A 22,985-nucleotide genomic window follows, 5' to 3' on the forward strand; every position below is an offset into this window, starting at 1 on the left:
TTAGAAAGCCTACATCCCATAAAGTGTTCAAATTGTTTCAGCGTATGACTGTACTCTTGCAGAATAATGAAAAAAATGTGGTTCTGACCTTCCAAATTGTCACTGCAAAGGCTGGATGAGAGTGGAATTTGTTTATACTAGCTTATGATTTTGTCATTTTAAAATCATTTCTATTGGGTAAAGGGGAAGGACACTAAAATGGCATAATCTTACAGTCTGAGTTTCACTTTTGGCCCCATTACACTGAACCAAGTGCGTAGCACACATCACTACATTTCTTGGGGTATGTTTCCTCATTTGGAAAGGAGAAGTTTAAATAGTCTATAACAATCCCTTGCAGTTCTAAATTTCTCTAATCTTATGAATAAGGTCTTCTGATTTTTATATGTGATAAATTTCTGCTTTCCTTTTACCATGCTTGTTTTATCCTATTAGTACAAAATCAACCAGAGTGTTAATGAGGTTACAATCACAGTGTCCATTCCATGACCAAAGACAATCCCAGTCATTGTGAACATTCAAGATTCCAGTTACTTGAAATCTGGAAAAGACATTATTAACTGGAAGACACAAAGCACGTTCTATTAACGTTTAGTCAGCACTTTATATTTTTAAAGAATTTTTGATGTCCACCATTTTTAACGTCTTTATTGAATTTGTTACAGTACTGCTTCTGTTTTATGCTTTGGTTTTTTGGCCGCGAGACATGTGGGATCTTAGCTCCCCGACCAGGGAGCAAACCCGCACCCCCTGCATTGGAAGGTGAAGTCTTAACCACTGGACCACCAGGGAAGGCCTGGTACTTCATTTTTATATGTAAGACATCTCCTAGATTTTAGAACATATTATTCTCTATGTCTCCCTCTCTATGTGATTAAAACCTACAATTCTGTTTTCATCTTTTACCAAATGCTCAATTCACAAAAAATTCCATAAAAATAGATGGCTGACAGTCTATTTAAGTCCGAAGACAAAGACAAAAGGAAAGAGGAAAAGAAACACTGCAAAGAAAGCTTTCCATTACATATTTTGAATAGCTTTTGTATGGGTATGTTGTTGCTATAAGATGTATAGAGTTCATTATTTATTGTGTAGTCAAGAGACAAAGATTTTAAAGACGGCACTAAGGTAAAAGCAAAACTATGATATTTAAATTTTCTTTTTCTACACAAGGACATTTCTCTGTTCTTCCCTACTTGTTTCTTTATGAAGAATAACATGCCTGATTTCCAACTTGGTTTGCTCTACAAGTTGGAATGACAGACCCTTCCACTTTTATTCAGCCTATATAGCTCTGTGAAGACTTTCAGACCCAAGTGGGTTTATGAAAAATTGTTCTCATTTCAACAGCTCTAATTGTGATGAGTGAATATGATTGACATATAACTGAATGTCTTATTTAAGATTTTAAATGGCAAGGAAGGCAATGATGGCTGTCTCAGGGGGTAAACTTCAGCAGAGTATATTTTTATAGATGACTTGGGATGCAAACACCTGGTTCAAATTCCAAGCAGGTGACCCATACACTGTCAACACTCCAATTCCTAAAAATATGATCTTCTGTTAATTGTTCATGTTACACTTTAACACTGAGACTTGAATTTTCCTCCACATAATACTCAGAAAGCCACTACAAGTCAATCAGAGTTGGCATGTGCTATGGATCGAATGTTTTATCCCTCCGAAATTCATAAATTGAATCCCAATCCCCAGTGTGATGGTATTTGGAGGTGGGGACCTTGGGGGTGATTAAGTCATGAAGATGCAGGCCTAATAAACGGGATTAGTGCCCTTATAAAAGAGACCCTATAGAGCTCCTTCACCCCTCTTGCCATGTGAGGACACAGCAACATGTGAGAGCCACCTGTGAGACAGGAAGCATGCACTCGCTCCACAGTGAATAAGCTAGCACCTGCATCTTGGACTTCTCAGTCTCCAGAAAAGTGAGAAATAAATCTCTGTTGTTCATAAGCCACCCAATCTATAATATTCTATAATTGCAGGCCAAAGGGACTAGGACATCATGGGAGCTGAAATCCTCCTACTATTACTCTAAGTTCTCTTCCAAATAGAAACATTCTCTAAGTCCATGGGTATGGTTAACTGGCTTTGGGTCCTACATTCAGAGCATTAATCTATTCTGTTACATATTTTACCACGTTAGCCTTTTTGTATGACCATGTTTCCCTCATATTAATCCCAAAGCTGGCTTCCTGGAGTACCTATTCACTGATCCTCATTTGACTTTTAATGGAAAGTGTTCATTTGTTTTTCACTGCCACTGAAGAAGTACTCTAGCCATGGCTTGGCATTAGACTAGGGGAAACAGCTGGAGGTTCTCTAGTGCCATGGCAGACCTAGTTGGTCTTGCTAACAGCTTTTCTTTATAAATATTCTCAACACTATCAATTTCTACATTGATGACAGAAATAGTAAATTTCAAAGCTGTACTTACATTTCCCAGGGGAGGAATGAGCTAAGTGGTATATATTTGTTTCTTAGTATTATTCACAACTGCACTGCTTTCCTTAACCCTCCGCTATCTGGGAACAGAAGAAGGATTAACTGATAAAAGAATTCAAGTGTTGGTAAACAAATTATTACTTTAGCCTCAGTTTTCAGAAATAAGAAAAGTGTACCAAGAAGCCACTCCCAAACAGTGTATCACATAACACGAATTCTGAGAAATACTCTAAGTTAAAAAAAAAAAAAAAGGCTGGTAAAAATGTTGGGAAGACACAGCATCCTGCATCTCTCTCTTGAAGATGATGCATATTAACATGGTTCTGAGAAGACTTGCGGTAAAGAAACCCATTTCTTTTGATTTAACTCACTGTTTTTGAAACAAATTCACTGCAAAAATTTTTCCTTATAACATTTCTTAACATTATACAAAACTAATATTCCAGCATTTGCAATGCGTGGAACAAAGATTATTGTACAAGTTAATGTATAACTTAGTATGTAAATAGAATAGTAAAATGGGACCGCTGAACTTTTGCAGGGAGAGCTGCTCAATGAAAACTATTCACATTGTTTCCAATACTTTAACCACGTGGGAGTCTAAAGGGAGCTAATCGAGAATTTGAGGTCAATAAGATACCCAGTAGCCTCACCTATTAAATAATAAACTGTATTTACCTCTAACAATGTGTACAACTCTTAAGGGAATCCCATTCATGTTTACTATAAGATAATTAAAAGGAAAAAAGACAGATGAAAATCATATTTATATGAAACATATTCTACTTGTGAAAGGAAGCAAGTCTCAGGTTCCTAGGTAGGGCAGAGAGCTGTTTCAATTCTTCAATTCAAATGCACAGAAAGGCAGACAGAATGGATGACTTTCTTTATGTGGATCCTATTGAGCTTGAAACATCAGTAAAAGTTCACTATGAATTCCTTTCATGCCTCAGAGTCAAAGACAGTGCTTCTTATTCACGTGGAGTGTGATTTAGTACATGAAGATGGTGAAATTTTCAAATCTCAACTTGGATGGGATCAGTGATCACTAATGCTGGCACCTCGAGGGCATCAGGATAAGACTTTGCAAATGTTTGTATTCCTGGGGCCTTCCACAGAAATTCCTCAATAAGAGTATCTGAGCCATAAGCTCTCTATAGTATTGGCCCTATTAAAACTTGTAAACTCTGCTTGGTAAAATCCACCCAATTCTACTCATTCCCAACAAAGAAGAGTTTAATAATTTGAGGGGTGGATGACTGGGGCTAATTTTATGTTTCAATGAAATAACCAGCTATGTGGGCATTTTATATATGGTTATACTTTGTAATAAATTTTTTTTTAAAAAACATCCTTTTTTTTTTAATAAATATTTTTATTTATTTATTTATGGCTGCATTGGGTCTTCGTTGCTGCACACGGGCTTTCTCTAGTTGTGGCGAGTGGGGGCTACTCTTCGTTGCGGTGCGCGGGCTTCTCATTGTGGTGGCTTCTCTTCTTGCGGAGCAAGGGCTCTAGGCACGCGGGCTTCAGTAGTTGTGGCTCAAGGGCTTCAGTAGTTGTGGCTCATGGGCTCTAGAGCACAGGCTCAGTAGTTTCAGGGCACAGGCTTAGTTGCTCCACGGCATATGGGATCTTCCCGGACCAGGGCTCAAACCCGTGTTCCCTGCATTGGCAGGCAGATTTTTAACCACTGTGCCATCAGGGAATCCCCTTGTAATAAAGTTTTTGAGAAAGCAGTAGCAAGAAGCAAATATACTTATGGTAAGGGAAGAGGTAAATATCAAAAAATAGGTGGATACTGCATCATATTTTCAGAATCCAAAGCAATCTACAGATTCAATGCAATCCCTATTCAAACTACCAATGGCCTTTTTCACAGAACTAGAATAAAAAATTTCAGAATTCGTATGGAAACATAAAAGACCCTGAATAGCCAAAGCAATCTTGAGAAAGAAAAATGGAGCTGGGGGAATCAGGGTCCCTGACTTCAGACTATATTACAAAGCTACAGTAATCAAGACAGTATGGTACTAGCACAAAAACAGAAATACAGATCAATGGAACAGGATAGAAAGCCCAGAGATAAACCTACACATGTATGGTCACCTAATTTCTGATAAAGGAGGCAAGAATATACAATGGAGATAAGACAGCCTCTTCAATAAGTGGTGCTGGGAAAACTAGACAGATACACGTAAAAGAATGAAATTAGATTACTCCCTAACACACACTGTACACAAAATAAACTTAAAATGGATTAAAGACCTAAATGTAAGGCCAGACACTATAACTCTTAGAGGAAAACATAGGCACGACACTCTATGACATAAATCACAGCAAGATGCTTTTTGACCCACCTCCTAGAGAAATGGAAATAAAAACAAAAATAAATAAATGGGACCTAATGAAACTTCAAAGCTTTTGCACAGGGATCTAGACCAGAAACAATATGAAAAGACAAGCCTCAGAATGGGAGAAAATATTTGCAAATGAAGCAACTGACAAAGGATTAATCTCCAAAATATACAAGCAACTCACGCAGCTCAATATCAAAAAAACAAACAAATCCAAAAATGTGCAGAAGACCTAAATAGACATTTCTCCAAAGAAGATATACAGATTGCCAACAAACACATGAAAGGATGCTCAACATCACTAATCATTAGAGAAATGCAAATCAAAACTACCATGAGGTATCACCTCACAGCAGTCAGAATGGCCATCATCAAAAAATCTACAAACAATAAATGCTGGAGAGGGTGTGGAGAAAAGGGAACCCTCTTGCACTGTCAGTGGGAATGTAAATTGATACAGCCACGGGCTTCCCTGGTGGCGCAGTGGTTGAGAGTCTGCCTGCCAATGCAGGGGATGTGGATTCGAGCCCTGGTCTGGGAGGATCCCACATGCTGTGGAGCAACTGGGCCCGTGAGCCACAACTGCTGAGCCTGCACGTCTGGAGCCCGTGCTCCGCAACAAGAGAGGCCACAATAGTGAGAGGCCCACGCACCGCAATGAAGAGTGGCCCCCGCTTGCCGCAACTAGAGAAAGCCCTCACACAGAAACGAAGACCCAACACAGCCAAAAATAAATAAATACATTTAAAAAAATATTGATACAGTCACTATGGAGAACAGTATGGAGGTTCCTTAAGAAACTAAAATAGAACTACCATAAGACCCAGCAATCCCACTACTGGGCATATACCGTGAGAAAACCATAATTCAAAAAGAGTCATGTACCACAATGTTCATTGCAGCTCTATTTACAATAGCCAGGACATGGAAGTAACCTAAGTGTCCATCAACAGATGAATGGATAAAGAAGATGTGGCACATATATACAATGGAATATTACTCAGCCATAAAAAGAAATGAAATTGAATTATTTGTAGTGAGGTGGATGGACCTAGAGACTCATACAGAGTGAAGTAAGTCAGAAAGAGAAAAGCAAATACCATATGCTAACACATAGATATGGAACCTAAAAAAAAAAAAAAAAGGTTCTGAAGAACCTAGGAGCAGGACAGGAATAAAGACGCAGATGTAGAGAATGGACTTGAGGACACGGGGAGGGGGAAGGGTAAGCTGGGACGAAGTGAGACAGTGGCATTAATATATATACACTACCAAATGTAAAATGGATAGCTAGTGGGAAGCAGCTGCATGCACAGGGAGATCAGCTCGGTGCTTTGTGACCACCTAGAGGGGTGGGATACGGAGGGTGGGAGGGAGATGCAAGAGGGAGGAGATATGGGTATATATGTATAGGTATAGCTGATTCACTTTGTTATACAGTAGAAACTAACACACCGTTGTAAAGCAATTATACTCTAATAAAGATGTTAAAAAAAGTTTTTAATTAAAAAATAAAACAAAATAAAAATACCAGCTTTGTCACTTAAAAAAAAAAAACATTTACAGAATCCTTCAGTGTGTGATGTGAGTACTAATAGAAATATATTTTCATTGTTTAAAATTTAGCAAACACTTATATGATTTAATATGTGGCAGGTAGAATTCTCAATGCATTTCAAATATTAGTTTTTCCTCAAAGCACTCCTATGTATTCGGTACTATTAGCCCATTTTACAGATGAAGAAATGAGGAACAGAGAGCCTAAGTCACTTTCCCAGGGGCCCTAAGCTAGTAGTGGTTGAGACAGGATTTGAACCCAGCAATTTACTCCAAAATCTGTACTGTTAGCCACCATGTTACGGTATTCAGGCCATTGAATTTTTATGTTATACTATTTATTTCAAAAACTGTGTGTGTGTGTGTGTGCGTGTGTGTGTGTTTATGTCTGTGTGTAGCATTCAGGTTAGAAGAATAATTGCAAAATTCCCAGAACTGGAGGGAGTAAGGCAGTGGGCACATCAGCTAAAAGGCAAAGTCTGGTTTCCTAGTTATAAACCAGTAGCTTAGAGAAACAATTGTTTTGATACACTGATGTATTACTAGTAGGAACAGTTTGTTCTAGAACATACCAACGTATTTGTATGACATGTTTAAATAAATTATTTCAAATTTAATTCAAAATTACAAATGAGTATTTGGGAAGACCAGGTGGTAGTCGGGGCACTTAGAAGTCTGGAGTCTAACTTAGTATTCAATCAAAGCAAGATTTCATACCCTACATTCCTATTGAATAATATGCAAAGTGATCGTTATTTTTGAAATTTTTATTTTTAATGTATAAATTACAAGTCACATAAAATGGTGATAAAAATCCTATTTTAAAATGCTGGTAATAAAAGAAATCCTGTGTTAGATAGAAAACCAAACACACCAATTTTGTTACCTTTAGTTACCCAACTGATCGGTGGGAATGAGCCTAGCAGATGTTTGCTTTATAATCTGCATTTAATTAGGCAGAAATCAACAAATAACACTGGAGAACTCCATGCAATACTATAATTTCAAATTATCTTTTCTAAGGAAAAATTTGCCTTCATTGATATATTTTGGAATTTACTATCTTTACTGATTTTCTATTGCTAATAAATGACAAACATTTAGGGATATATTTTCAGTATGTCTAGAAAACTCCCTCTACTTAATGGATTTCTTTATTACATATGAAGCCAAATAATTTGAAAGTTTGAAAAATCAGTGTAGAATATTTTAGACCCACTTCATGTTTATAAATATTTTATTTTTTTTGCCTCACCACGCCGTGGGATGTGGGATCTTTCCCGAACAGGGCCCGCTGCAGTGGAAGCTCAGAGTCTCAACCACTGGACCACCACGGAAGTCCTCAGGTTGATAAATATTTTCTGAGTTCTTATTTTGTGAAAGACAACGTAATGCATGTTGAGGAGACTGTCAAGATGAATAATATCCAAGTGTACCCCACTAGGTGTTCACAACCTAGAAATGTTATAGAATATATACATATGCCCAAAATTCACATGTTTAATCATATGACTGTACACTCACACACATATACACACACACTGGCAAATACACATTTTTGTATATTTACCAGCGTCAAATTAAAATAAAATATATCACTGGCTTTGAAGAAACCCTCAGGGATAGCAATCAACCATATGTTAAAGAAAGGCTTTCTTACCATTAGTTTTGAAACACTTGTAGATGTTAATTAGTAGCTGTATGTGGAAAAAACATATATAACTATGAGTCTAAATGTTATCTGGAAAAATTGGACACTGAATTGGAAAAAATATAGGAATACCACAAATTTATTTTTCTTATATTTCCTTTTTGTGATATATGATAAAAGTATCTATTACTAAGTAAAAAGTTTTTTCAATAACTGTAAAATAACATACTAATTGATAACAAAGCACGGTATCAGTTTAAGCTCTAACATTTTATTCTTTCTCAAAGGGACATAAAATAATGTCATTTTTCAAATAATCGCATCTCAGGTTTATTCACATTAAATGCGTCAACAACTGTTTTCATTGAAGTAATGCAATGATCTTTAACAGAAAATCTAAAACAGGAGCTCCGGAGTTAGACATGAACTTGAATCCTGTTTCTGCATGAGCTGTTGCATGGGAAAGATAATCACTTTGACTTTCATTTACTGATGGCACTGATAACAATATATGCTCTCATATGGCAAGAACTGAAAACTTCGCTTTTTAAAAAGACTTCTCCTAGAGCAGGGCATATAATAACACTCAGAAAATGGTGGTATCCTTATTTCCTTCTCTACCCTTTATGCTGTCCCAAATTTTACTGCTGTGACAGACATGCGTGCACACGCGTGCACGCACGCGCACACACACACACACACACCTGCCATTAGGGAGATGTCTGGTCCTTTTCAAAATGTCATATTGGTCCTACATTACAAATACTATGGGATTTGGTTACACTCATTCTTTGTTGTTTTTATTTTTACATTTTTCAATATTGCAGTGAAAACTAAAGTTGGATATTGCTATGGAAATTACCTCATTTTCTCATCAGTTTCAAGTAACTTTCAGCTGGTTTTCAGCTGCTTTGGGTGGTTTCAGTTTATGTAATATTTTTATGCTTCTGTGTGCAGACTTAGTTACACCCAAAGAACTGGGTGAAATAACGTGGACTTGAAGATATTTAACATAACTCTTAATGACCGTATTTTCAGTGAAAATTTGTCTTAGCTTTAAGAGACACTTAGTACTCTCTCAGTCAATGTATCTGAGTGAGTCAGCTTTCTAGAATTTTATATATACAGGAAAATCATTCTTTTCTCTAAGTACAATGAAATCATTTCAAATTTTCCATTTAATATCAACATTCTAACTTCTGCCTTGTAGATATGTTTACACAAGGTCATTCAGCTAATCTGGAACTGTCAGCATTCTCAAATAATTTTGTATGTGCATGCAGCAAAGTATAATTACCAAAAATTTGAAAATATGTTTTCATACAAATGTATCAAGACTGATTCCCCTCATTAACACAGTAATCAGCAGGAAGGCAAAGTTGATTCAAAGCATAATTGTTAGAACAAAGGGTATATAGGAATTGGAAAAAAGAATGTGGGCATAACATGGCTAGATTAGACATAAAACTCATTAATGTTCTACAGGGCAGTGAAACCCAAACGTTTTAGTTATATTATCTATCAGAAAATAATGATTTGCATCTCTACCAGACAAAGTCTAGAAGTTCACGGCTATTTCACAGAGTACGGACTCTTATAGTAAGCATTAAGTCAATCAGTGGTACATTCCTTAAATATAGATAATTTAAAAATCTTTGGGTTGGCCTGTTAAACAATGTTCTATCTTAATATGTCTATAAGAGTACATGCTGCCCTACCTCTGCGTGACTTCAAGTTTGGTTCATTTTTCTTAATAAACTATGTCTGACTACCTACCAATACCAAAAGACACCTAGGATGGCAGCAAGAAATGTTTATTAGCTAGGACATTTTGATGCAAGCAGCAGAACTCCATTTAGGCTAACCTAAGTTTAAAGGGAATTTACTGGAAAGATTATGGGGTAACTTAAACAACAAAGGAGAAACTGATGAGTTCGGCTTGGGAAGGAACCAGAAATGGGGCATCTTAGTAGATCAAAGCTGAAAAAGCAAAAGAAAGGTCTACTAGTTTCCTAGGGCTGATGGAACAAATGATCACAAATTGGGTTGCTTAAAACAAGAGAAATTTTGGACTTCCCTGGTGGTCCAGTGGTTAAGACTCTGTGCTTCCCATGTAGGGGGCATGGGTTAGATCCCTGGGCAGGGAAGTTCTGCATCTCACAGTCCTTTAGTCTAGAAGTCCAAAGGACAGCAGAAGTAGGGCTCTATCCCTCCAAATCCACTAGGGCAAGGTCCTTTCTTGCCTCTTCGAGCTAATGGTAGCCACAGGCATTCCTTGGTTTGTGGAAGCATAACAGCGACTTCTATTTCTGTCTTCACGTGGCTATCCTACCTCTGTGTCTTTGTCTGACCTTATCTTCATGGCACCTACAAGGACTCTATTTCACAGCTACCATGGATGTTATGGCTTTAATACACTTTTGAGTGGAAAATAATTCAATCCATAATGCAAAGTCTCTTCAATGCAAGAATGAGTCAGCTCCAGCCACTCCCCACCCCCCTTTTTTTAATCTTATATGACTGCATTTAAAGCTCCAAATCCTGGGAGAAAAATTCAGATAACCAAGTCTGGATCACAAAATTCAGATAACCAAGTTTGGAAACACCAACGTGTTTCACAAAATTTCATACAATTAGGTTGCTGGCGTTTTCCAAAATATAGTTATCTTATGGAAATGAATGCTATGGGCGGGGGGAGGGATGGAGTGGGAATCTGGGGTTAGCAGATGCAAACTACTATATTTAGAATGGATAAACAACAAGGTCCTACTGTATAGCACAGGGAACTATATTCAATATCCTGTGATAAACCATAATGGAAAAGAATATAAAAAAGAATGATGCATATATATATATACATAAATATATAACTGAATCACTAGACCATACAGCAGAAATTAATACAACATTGTATATAAACTGTACTTCAATTAAAAAAAGTGAATGCTATGATTGCAGAATACAAAATGCCTTATATACCTTGCAATAAGGTATATAGTTTCTTCCAGTTTCCCAATCTACTCACCACAAAAGTTTCAGTAAATTACCCCAACTTCATTTATCAACAGCTCTGACCTTGCCGATGCCTGAGAAATTTTTAAAGGAAAACAAAATCTGTCTTTTTCTCCAGATATTTCCATTACCTTTTAAGAAAAAAAAAAAATTCTTTGCCATAAAATTGCCCTATAGTAGTAACACATTCACAACCAACTGCTATCTATTTAGAAGGAAGGCAGGCAGGTAAACGGACCATGTTGTCTGACTCTCTTTACTTTTATCATTGCATGCTGGCAAAGAAATTTAAAAATTAAAGTTACAAGCAGCTTCAATTTGTGTGCAACTTGGAGATATACAGCTGAACTATGCCATGCTGTGCACCTTTAATTTCATTTATTTGAAAAAGAAATAAAGATCCAGCTGTGATGGTGGCAGCAATGCTACCAGCGAAAAAATGAGTGTCATTCTACCAACACGGGATAAAGAGATTGGTAATCTGAGAAATGCAGGTGTTGTGCTTCTTATCTCTGCCTTGTGGAATTGGATAACAATAACGTGAAGAAGTGGGAGGGGGAGAAAGTAATTTCCATGCACATTTATTCTAGCTGGAGTTATGCCTCCATGAAGATACCCGGTTAGTATTTTGTTTGGAGTGGATTCAGGTTATTGAATTGCTTATTTGCAACTCCTAATAAGCAGTAGAACTAATTTCCTGAATAGAAAGCACTCTCAACTACAGCACATTAAACACCTTCTTAATTAGCTACTTACAGTGTAATTATAGAAGCACTTGACTGAAGGCTGGGTTAAGGTGTGAGGTGGTGGTGACGTTCTTGACAGGCACACTTAGTGCGGGTTAAAGCCCTCAAATCCTTAATTCTTTTCTAAGGCAGTATTGAAACAGAAGAAATGTGGTACCCTCAAAGGGGCATTACGCATTCACATGTTTTCACCAATATACAAACAAACAAAAATACAACATGCCTTGGGGGGGATGAATCGGGAGACTGGGACTGACATGTATACAGTAACATGTATAAAATAGATAACTAATAAAAAGCTGCTGTATAGCACAGGGAGCTGCACTTCGCTGTATAGTAGAAACTAACACAACATTGTAAAACAACTATACCCCAATAAAAAAACAAAACAAAAAAACCCAGAACACAGCAAGGGTAGCAGTACAAGGGGCACAGGGTCCCAAGATCATCCTGCTTAAAGGTCTTTGGAGACCCCGACAGGTACTGTGGCTACACATGGTTACAATAAAATAGCACCTACCATAAAACAAGCAAACAAACAAAAACATGCCTGAAGGCAGTTGTCATTGCTAGGCAATATTCAAGGAGAGGAGAAACATTCTTAAAAATGCAGTTTAAGACTGTCATTCAAAATCGATACTTCAAGAAAAGGCTGGAAAATACCTGGATGACTCTTCTACATATAAGATTTAGGCGACATACATTGGAAACCCTGGATAAATGCCTCAGAAACAGACTTCAGGAAGGGGGAATTCTTTCACAGTCAACCTCTGTCTTGTGAGAGCTCAGTTTTGGGGAAAGAATGCAGAGCATCATCTAACTGTGGGTTCCCAATTCCCTGTTGCACGTGTAAGAAACCCGGAAGTCGCCGCTCTGCCTTAACAAGTAAAAAGATGAACAGACTGAAAAATCAACAACTCTTCTTGGATCCACAAGAGAGGAAAACACAAGGTTTTGTGTTTCACTGCCCTAAAGATTGGAGAGAGAGACAGGGAGATACAGGGAGTCGTGGTTTTCTGGAGCAGAAATTCACTGGCAGAAACTGAGGCGGGAACGGGCGCTGTAGTAGGAAAAGCTGAACTGGGATTGCCCGGACGCTGGCGACTCAATGTGGGCAACTCAGGGCTAAAAACTGCAGGGGGACCCAGCCATGGGGGCGGGGGGGGGGGCACAATCCTGTGAGATTATACCTCCTGAGCCTTGACCAGGTTCCTAAAGTCAATACCAGAGAAAATTCTTATTTTGCTCCTAGCAGGGGGAGGGGAAAGGGAACCATTTTGAAATACATCAGAGAACTCTGTTCTTTTAAACCAGGCCTGACTTCAGGGAAACTAGTCATCGGAGGCTAGCCTAATCAAGTATTATCAGCACCTAGCTGATCCGAGGGAAGGGAAACACCCAACTCCCGCCCACTTAAGCCATTCTGTCCAGTCTAAGAAGGGGGAAAACAACAGCAACAAAACAACAAAAACACCCTGAGAAACTCTTGTGAAGTTCACATTCCAGAGGCATAGGCTCATTAAAAGACAGAAACCGAATTTTAGAACTATGAAAAGCTTCCCTTCCACCCACACTCCACCACCACATTCTTAAGGCCTATTTATACCCGTTTTTTTAAATCCAGTACATCATGTCCAGATACATAGAAATATATATAATACAGTATTATCAACTATAGTCACCATCCTATTCATTAGATCCTCGGAAGCTATTCATCTTATAATTAAATGTTTGTACCCTTTTACCAATCTCTCAGCATTTCCCCAAAACCCCAGACCCTGGCAACCAACATTTCCCCCTCTGTTTCTATGAGACTGACTTCATTTTGTAAGATTACACATGTAAGCAATACCATGTAGTATTTGTCTTTTTCTGGCTTATTTCACTTAGCATAATGCCTTCCAGATTCGTCCATGTTATTACAAATGGCAGGATTTCCTTTTTGTTTAAGGCTAAATATTTTCCTATGTGTAGATATGCCGTATTTTCTTCATCTGTCCATCGATGGACACTTAGGTTGTCTCCTTATCTTGGCTATACTGAATACAGCTGCAATGAACATGACAATACAGCTATCTGTTCGTGATAATGATCTCATTTCCTTTGGGCATATGCTCAGAATAGGGATTGCTGGATCATATAGTAGTCTATTTTTTATTTCTTGAGGAACCTCCATACTGTTTTCCATAATGGCTGTACCTATTTTCATTCCCACCAATGGTGTACAAGGGTTCACTTTCCTCTACATCCCTTCCAGTATTTTTTCTCTTGTCTTTTTCCTAAAAGACATACTAACAGGTGTAAAGTAATATCTTACTGTGGTTTTGATTTGCATTTCACTGGTAATTACTGATGTTGGGCATCTTTTCAGGTGCCAGGTGTATGTCTTCCTTGGAACAATATCTATTCAGACCCTTTGACCATTTTTTAAGTGGGTTATGTATTTTTGGCTATTGAGTTGTCTGAATCTCTTGTATATTTTGGATATTAACCCCTTATACAATACATGGACGGCAAATGTTTTCTCCCATTCCACAGGTGACCTTTTCATTTTGTTGATGGTTTCCTTTGCTGTACAGAAGCTTTTTAGTTTGAAGAAAAACTTCAACTGATGCCTGAATGACAAGCAGACATTAGCTATGTGCCAGAAGAGGAAGAACACTGCAGGGATGAATGTCTAGGTCACAGCACATAGGGCACATGGGAAATGGTGTGCACGTGGTTACTATGGGGATAGTGAGGAACGAAGCTGGACAGACAGGTGGGACAAACTTGGGAATTTCATGTTTAGCTTTTGTTAGTGAGAAGGTACTGCAAAGAGTTCCCTCTGACCAGGATTCCTCCAGCTACGGTAGAAGGAGAGAGTGAAGAGAGGCTGGCAGGCAGGGTCTGGGGAATAAAGGAGGGTGGGGAAGTTAGGCAGCGGTTCTGTTCAGATCTAGAGAGGAGGAAGACAGTGGGGATGAAAACAGGACAATGCCAAGGACAGCATGTGCTAAGCATTTGGTGTATGGGATTTTATTTAATCCTTGCGACTTGTTAGTTACAACTGAGGAAACTAAAGTTTAAGAAATTAAACAATTTGCATGTAGCTTTTGAGTTACAAAGCTGGTCTCTGAATTTTTAAATCTCTTTTTTCCCTGTAGCCCAGACTTTTAACTACAAGAAGTATTAAGGAGGATGGAGGAGTGGGAAGAGGAATGAATAAGGGAAGATAAATAAAAAGGAGGAGTGTTGTTTCATTGCAAAAAATAAAAATAAAATAATGTAGTAAAATAAAAGTGCATCAGGCCACAGTCTGAACTCTTATTTACGATAGTTCAAAAACTCACATATAATTCTAAGACATCCTTTTTTTTCAAGCTCATATTATTTTGTGCGGTTAGTTGCCTTTCCATTACAAGTAGTTCAGAGGCTGAGTTTACATCACCATGGTTTTCAACTAAAATCTTCTCAATTAAATACAGTTTGACCCCTTCTTCTCAAATTCATGTGGCCCTCTTAAAGAAATTAAAGATCATTTTTATGATAAGCTCTTTGGATGCTGAAATATGTCTCTTCCAAATAAACAGAAATAAGCAGGAACCATTTACGGAGTGGCTGACTTAAGGCAGGTGGTACCAAGCAGCAGGGGATTGTTTTACGTATTTTCCCATGTACTCATCACAAATGATCTGTAAGTTGGTGAGTGGTTTTTGGACCCAATTTATGTGTCACGCTAGATTTTCTCAGTCTATCTGCCCCTGGGCCTCAGCTGCTTTTCACTGAAAATCTCAGGATATAGCCTCATATGCCTCATCTCCATAAACAATTTCCAGGGTAAGGGCTGGGTTTGGACACAGCTTCCATTTTACCTGCCATTAATGCATCCCAACCCTACCCACCAGAGGGTCTGCCTACTCTTCCCACTTCCGCATTCAGAGGAAGCCCTTCCCTGTTTGGCATGGGGTCTGGCTTCCCTGGACTGCCTAGGCAGACTGGGTAACAAGACCAAGAGTGGTGTATGGGGAGAGCTGGAGAGTTAAGGATTCATGGGGTTAAGTAGGAACAATGAGAAACAGGAGATAGGAAGGAGCTGGCAAATACATATTTCTTCTCTTTACGCCACTGAAGGATGCTAAGCTCTGGAGGCTCCACACAGCCTGTCTGGAAATGCCCTAATGACTGAGCAGCTGACACTGTCTTCTTGTGAGGCTGTGACCAACTCGGTAATAGTGTCCCAGCATGTACAGTCATCCCTCAGCATCCACAGCGGAGCAGTTCCAGGGCTCCCAAGGATGCCACAGTTGGGGACGCTCGATTCCCTTACATAAAATGGCACGGTACAGTTGACCCTCTCCATCTGTGGTTACCGCATCCTGGGATTCAACCAACCTTGGATCCAAGACTGGTTGCATCTGCACATGCTGAACCACTGGTATGGAGGGCCCACCATATTTGCTTCCAGTGTTTTCCTGCCTCTTTGCCTTTTCCCCCTCACTCTTGCTGCTGCAGGATTTTACCCCTCACCCCCACCCCAGGGTTTAGCACACAAATTCTACCTTAGGGTGTCTGGTAGAGAAACTGACCTAAGACAAATTATTATTATTATCACTGTTAGTATGATCAGCCAAGCAAAGTATGATTCAAAAAATTAAATCTGGGGCTTCCCCGGTGGCGCAGTGGTTGAGAGTCCGCCTGCCGATGCAGGGGACACGGGTTCGTGCCCCGGTCCGGGAGGATCCCACATGCCACGGAGCGGCTGGGCCTGTGAGCCACGGCCGCTGGGCCTGCGCGTCTGGAGCCTGTGCTCTGCAACGGGAGAGGCCACAACAGTGAGAGGCCCACGTACCGCAAAAAAAAAAAAAACAAAAAACAAAAAATTAAATCTAAGGTCACAGAATAAAGGGCTTATTTGAGATTTGAATTTGGGCCAAATTTATGCAGGGTTTCTGCCTAGTATATCACAGCTATTTCAAGAGTCATAGATGACACTTGTGACTGTTATGGGTTGAAGAGTGTGGCCCCAAAAGTCATGCTGAACTTTTAATCCCAGAACCTCAGAATGTGACCTTATTTGGAAATAAGGTCATTGTAGATATAATTGGTTAAATAATTATAGTCAGTCATAAGATAATGTCATATTGGAGTTGGATGGGCCCTTAATCCAATATGACTGACATCCTTATACGGGGAAAAGACACAAACACAAGGAGAATACCATGTGACGACAGAAGCAGAGACTTGAGAGATAATAGCTATAAGCCAAGGACTGATGGCCACTACCAGAAGCTAGAAGAGGCAAGACAGAATTCCCCCATACAGTTTTCAGAAGGAACATGGCCCTCTTGACACCTTGATTTTGGACTTCTAGCCTCCAGAACTGTGAGAGATTAAATTTCCATTGTTTTAAGCCACTGATTTGTGGTACTTTGTTACAGCAGCCCTTGGAAAACAATATAGTGATTCTCTACAAGCGTTAGGGAATTTGAACCTGGTTATATCAGCTTAGATTTGGTCTTGAGTTCACTTAAAATCTATGTACCTTTTTTTTAATGCTCATGAAAGTCATACGCCCTTGCTAAAAAAAAGTTATACAATAAAATAAATCAAGGAAAGTAAAAGATTCATACATCCTATAACCCAGAGCTAACTGTTGTTAATTATCTAAAAATATTAATTTTAACTTTTTATTATGTAAAATTTCAGACATAGATAAAATAAGAGAGAATATTATATTAAAACATCTTATACCCTTCACCTAGCTTAGACAGTTATCAACATATGGCCAGTCTTGATTCACCTGCACCACCACCCATTATTCGATCATTCCACTAGCATACTTTAAATCAAATGTAACACGTCATATAATTTTTATCCATAAACAGTTCAGTTTGTACTTCTAAAAGATAATGATTTTATTTTGTAACACAATTAAAATACCATTATCACCTGCAATGCATTTGAAAATGTGCTCAACATCACCAAGTCAATGTTCAATCTTTCACAACTGGTTTTAAAATGTGTTTTTACTATTTTGTATGCCTAAACTGGGATTAAAAATGTATCCAACATATACCATTTGGTTGCGACATCTGTTGAGTCTCTTAATCTATCGGTCCCTTTCCTTCTCTTATTTAGTTTTCATGCCATTAATTTGTGGAAGAAATCAGTTATTCGTCCTGAAGAATTTCTCACACCCTGAACTTGGCTGATAGTTTCTCTGTGGTGTTTTCAACACGCTGCTCTACCTGTGTATGTCCTGCAAACTGGTGAGTCTTGAAGCTTGATCAGATTCAGGTTCGATAATATGACATGGATAATTCATAGCTGTAGGTGATGCTGAATAATTCCTATTGCATCACATCTATATGCACATCGTTTTCTGCTTTCTGGGTGGGTGTGTATATGAGTGTATGTGTGTGTGCCTGATACTAAGATTTAAAGATACTGACAACCTGATCTATCCATTATAAAGCTCCTACCAGCCATTCACTTCTGGGTTTTGGTTTTAGCAACTATTATCTTTTTTTTCATTAGTGGTTACATAATTGTAATAATCTAATTTTATCATTCTTTCCACATTTATTACCTGAAATACTTCTATATAAAGAAACTCTTTGGCTACGCTGAGATGGTGTGAATAGAAACGGTAAGAAAAGTACATGATTCTCTTTTTACCATTTTTATGCTATCATTATGCATCTTCATTTTTTATATTTTGGTACATGTCAATTCATTGCCATTATCGCTATTTTCAATGTTCACAGTTCTCATCTTTTCTTAGATAGGGTTGTGCCCTTAAAAGTGATTATAATTACCTTCCACTATAAGGACAGTTATGTGACTTCCCTGTTTGGGGGTTCAAGCATATATTTCAGTTTCATCTTATACTCTTTCTGCCCCAAACCTGGAACTGAACATCTCTCCAAGGTGTCCTGATTTCTTTTATTAGGAAAGCCACTTACAGACCACAATCTGTGTGCTGGGGCTATTCACTAATATGGGGACAGTCATTGTTTCTGGACATTTTAGTGGCGAGATATAGAAAATATCATGTTAAAATACAGTATGAGTTCATTTTGATAATTTCAAATCAAATATTGGATGCAAGGGCTTTTGCTTAACTTCTCTGACTTTATAGTTATTTTAACAATCAAAGTCATGTTTCCTCGTGATATAAACATACTTTTTTGATTTATTCCAAAATATGTGGGTAATGAATTAAAAATAATAATATTAGTATTATTTAAATATGATTACAGATAACATTTTAAGATTTTTTTTTTGCCAGGGGGAGGGACAAATTAAGGGTGTGGGATTGAGAGATACAAACTACTACATAAAAAATAGATAAGCAACAAGGATGTATTGTATAACACAGGGAATTATAACCATATCTTGTAATCACTTAATGGAGTATAATCAGTAAAAATACTGAATCACCAAGCTGTACACCTGAAACTAATATAATATTGTAAATCAACTATACTTCAATTTAAAGAAAATGAAAGAAAAAAAAGATGTTTTTGCCATCTTTTTGTTATTGAGATATATTCCACAAAACTTATACAAATTATTAGAATGCAAATTTTCTTCTTTAACATCATTAAGCCACTAACTTCACACACAAGTTCTTTTGTTTTATTTTCCTTTGGAGTGTCAGGCTTTCTTTTTTCCATATTACATGTTACATAAAACATTTACCTGCTTCCAAATTCAGAACTAAAGTAACCTAGGCTCTTTCTTCTACTTTATTCCTTTCCTCCTTCCTCTTACAGGTAACAATTATTATTAGTTTTTGCTTTACCTTTCCATCTTTTTCTTTCAGTTTAAAGATAACTTACTATACATATTGTTCTGCATCTTTCTGGAAGTATACTTGTTTTGTTTTTTATCATATAGGTTTAACCATAATTTGGTCTTAGCGGTTCCATGTTAAAGAACATTGTCCCTTTTTTTCTCTGTTATAAAAAAGTGCCACGATGAAGTATTTTGTACATACATCTTTGACTGTCTCCTCATTATTTCCTTAGATTTCCAGAAGTATAATTTCTAATTTCAGTGTGAGTATTTTAAGCTTGGTCACGTAAGTGCCAAGTTGCTTTGCCCAAATATGACATTCAAGTGTACTTTCCCCACATCATTTTGAAGTCCCAGTTGTCTGCACTGACAATCTGACATGAATATGAAAGGCACTATGGAATAGCCCATTTCTGTAACACTTCTTTCTGCGGTGACTTTCACCAAGTTAAGAGGTAATGAAGTTTTGTATGAAATTTCAAATCATTCAAATCAATACTGTAATGCAGAACCTTTAAAATATCAACCCATAAAATTTCTGCATTATGCCTTGGCATTTCCAGAATGATGTGAAGTTTGATTTCCTTGTTCTTTTCAGTCTCTGAGCACAAAGCACTTAGGGGAGACAGATCATAATGTTCTTAACAACTTCCTTTCCACTTTAGGATTCCACTCAGATCTGACTTTTGCTCTTTTGTGTTCACAATCCCTCCCCAACAAAATTTACCTCCCTCATGGCTGCTCTCTCAGGACCTTCACAAATGAAAAGTAGCCAATCTGCTCAATCGATAAGAAACACAAAATTAGCCAACTGTGTGACGTGGCTACCAGCAAAGGTCGTGTGATCATGTTATAGTTACTAAAGTACGTATCCATATTATGGAGGATCATACAACACCTAGAGTATTTATTAATGAAACGACCATTAAATGCCAATTAGATATCAGTTACTCTGCTAGGGTACTGAGGTTACAAGAGGGAATTGCGTAGACATGTACCTACTTTGATAGAACATACAGTCTGCAGAGTGTTACAGATAAATATTCCATTGCAAAGTATACTTGATATTCAGTCTTGAGTTCCAAGCTTTAAGAGGAACGTTGTCCAACTAGTATGTATACAAAGAGATGATCAGGGTAGCGAGAGTAACGGAGCTGATTCTTAACAGAAAGTCAAGAAAATGAGATATTTAGCCCAGTGCAGTAGGACAGTTCTTTGGAGCTATATAATCTTATAAGGACTCTTGAACTGGAAAACCATGTTCCAGACTAGAACTTTTAACTAAGAGTTGACAATTATTTCATTTCAGCTGTACGACCTTTGTCAAACATACATGAGAGGACATCCAAGTTTACATGGTACCAAGTTAACTGACATTAATGCGTATTAGAAGCCTGTTAAAGCAAGGACTGAGTTCCTATGTACACACAGTCACACATTTGTGTTAATATGGTGTCATGCAGAGGGAGGGCTGCCCATATCTGACCGAAGTGGGTGCGGAGTTGTGCAGCTTCAGTGCGTGCCCTCTCCCTAACTGGTCCAGTGGGCATTCAGAGTCTCACATCTCTAAGATGCTTAGAGTTTCTTAGCACACAACTCGAAAACTAAAATGAGAGCTTCATGAGGGAAACGATTTGTATGCTTTTATCTACTACTGTATGTCTATCCATTAGCAAAGAATTTAGAAAACAATTCAATTAGTGCTTCATACACTGTGAGTCTGCCCCTATTTTGTATATATGCTCAGGTTACAATCCATTAATGTCTCCCATGCTATCTCTGGTATAATACATGCCACAATTGGCACTAAGCATTTGTGAAATTTTGGCTTTAATATCTGCCTCTATGCTCTAAAATATTAATTCCATGTTTCACTGATTGTGTTTAGCTTGGTCTTCAATTTATCCACAGTGTTTACAAATAGGTGTTCACTAAGAATTACTGATTGAATGAAATAGACAGCAAAGCAAGGAAAGAAAGAAGAAAGGAAGGGAAGAAGGGAGGGGAGGAGGGAGAAAAGGAGGAAGGGAGAAAATAGTAACTTTCAGATTTTATAAATTAAGCTCCATAGAAAATAACTACTGTCAGATTTTATACATTAAACTCTATAGATGTGGTAACGTGCAAACTGGTTACAGGGAGCAACGAAGGTATTTTACAACTCCCATTACTATTCGCATTGTTTGTTAATGTTTACTGAGTTTACTTTCTGCCCTATTTTAAGCTCTTTATAAGTTTCATCTTACTCAACCTTCAAAATACATGGATGAAGCAATAACTTTTTATTATCCCCATTTACCATTTCAGAGAGCATCTGGGTGAAGTACTACCAAGACTTTTTCTAACTGCCTACATGTTTTCACGACACCACAGAAGCTCACAATTCTCCAAAATAAGGCAACTTTTAGCAGGATAGTCTTCGATCGTTTTTTGAATCATAGATTCCAGACACCATCTTGAAATGGGTAGATTTGGAGAAGGCACAGTTCCCATCTTTGTCTGTGTATACACACACGACTTCTACTCATCCCCATAAATGGAATGCATAGAAAATCTCCCTGTTAAGAATTGTAAGGCTACAAAGACATGCTGTGTCTCTTTTTAATCCTGGAGTGGCTTGAGAAAGCCAACAGTGCAAGATTTTTTTTTTTTTTGGTTAACCTCTCTTGCGCAAAGGGAAGTGTCAAGTTCAATGAAACATGACAAAGTGCTTTGAGATCTGAGGAGCAAATCATACCAACTCAAAGCATTTCATGTGAGTTAAAGGTGGTTTTATGCCCTTGAAAAAGAGTGTCAATGTTCCCCTTTTACAGGTTTGTGCTTTGAAACAGTAGAGAAATCAAAACCTTATAATTTAATCTTTTCTGCTTTGGGGGATACTTGCAAAGATTTGGGGAATAATGATACGACACTTTGTGCTCTGAACTCTTACATTACGTATCCCCTGTGGATTTCCTAAAATGAGACCAAGGCTACTGAGAAGAATATTGCTTTCTAAATGAAGCCAATACTTCTTGACAATTCTTCATTAACAAAATACACAATTTAGGTGCACCTACTGAGCAGTGAGTGCAATGTATTGACAACTTGAGCAGTTACTGAAAATCTATATACCTGGAACAGTTATCCTTGCCATTGTTAAGTGCATTTTAAAAAACACTTTTGTCTGATACTCCCCAAGAGGGAAAGTAATAAATAAGCCCATCTTCCGTGCTTCTATTTCTGTTACGTTAATCTTGGAGTTTAGTATTATTGTAATCTTTCTTTTATATATGATAAATGCAGCCGCGAAATCTTTGGGGACCCTTTGTGAAATGCTCTCTTGGAGCGAGGGGGTACTGACTGTAGCATCTGTGTTCTGGTATAAAATATGTTTTATGTAAGTGTAAAACGTTTCATCTCCAAAGCAACTTGAGA

This window comes from Delphinus delphis, chromosome 10 (genome assembly GCF_949987515.2).
Source record: "Delphinus delphis chromosome 10, mDelDel1.2, whole genome shotgun sequence".
Taxonomy (NCBI): Eukaryota; Metazoa; Chordata; class Mammalia; order Artiodactyla; family Delphinidae; genus Delphinus; species Delphinus delphis.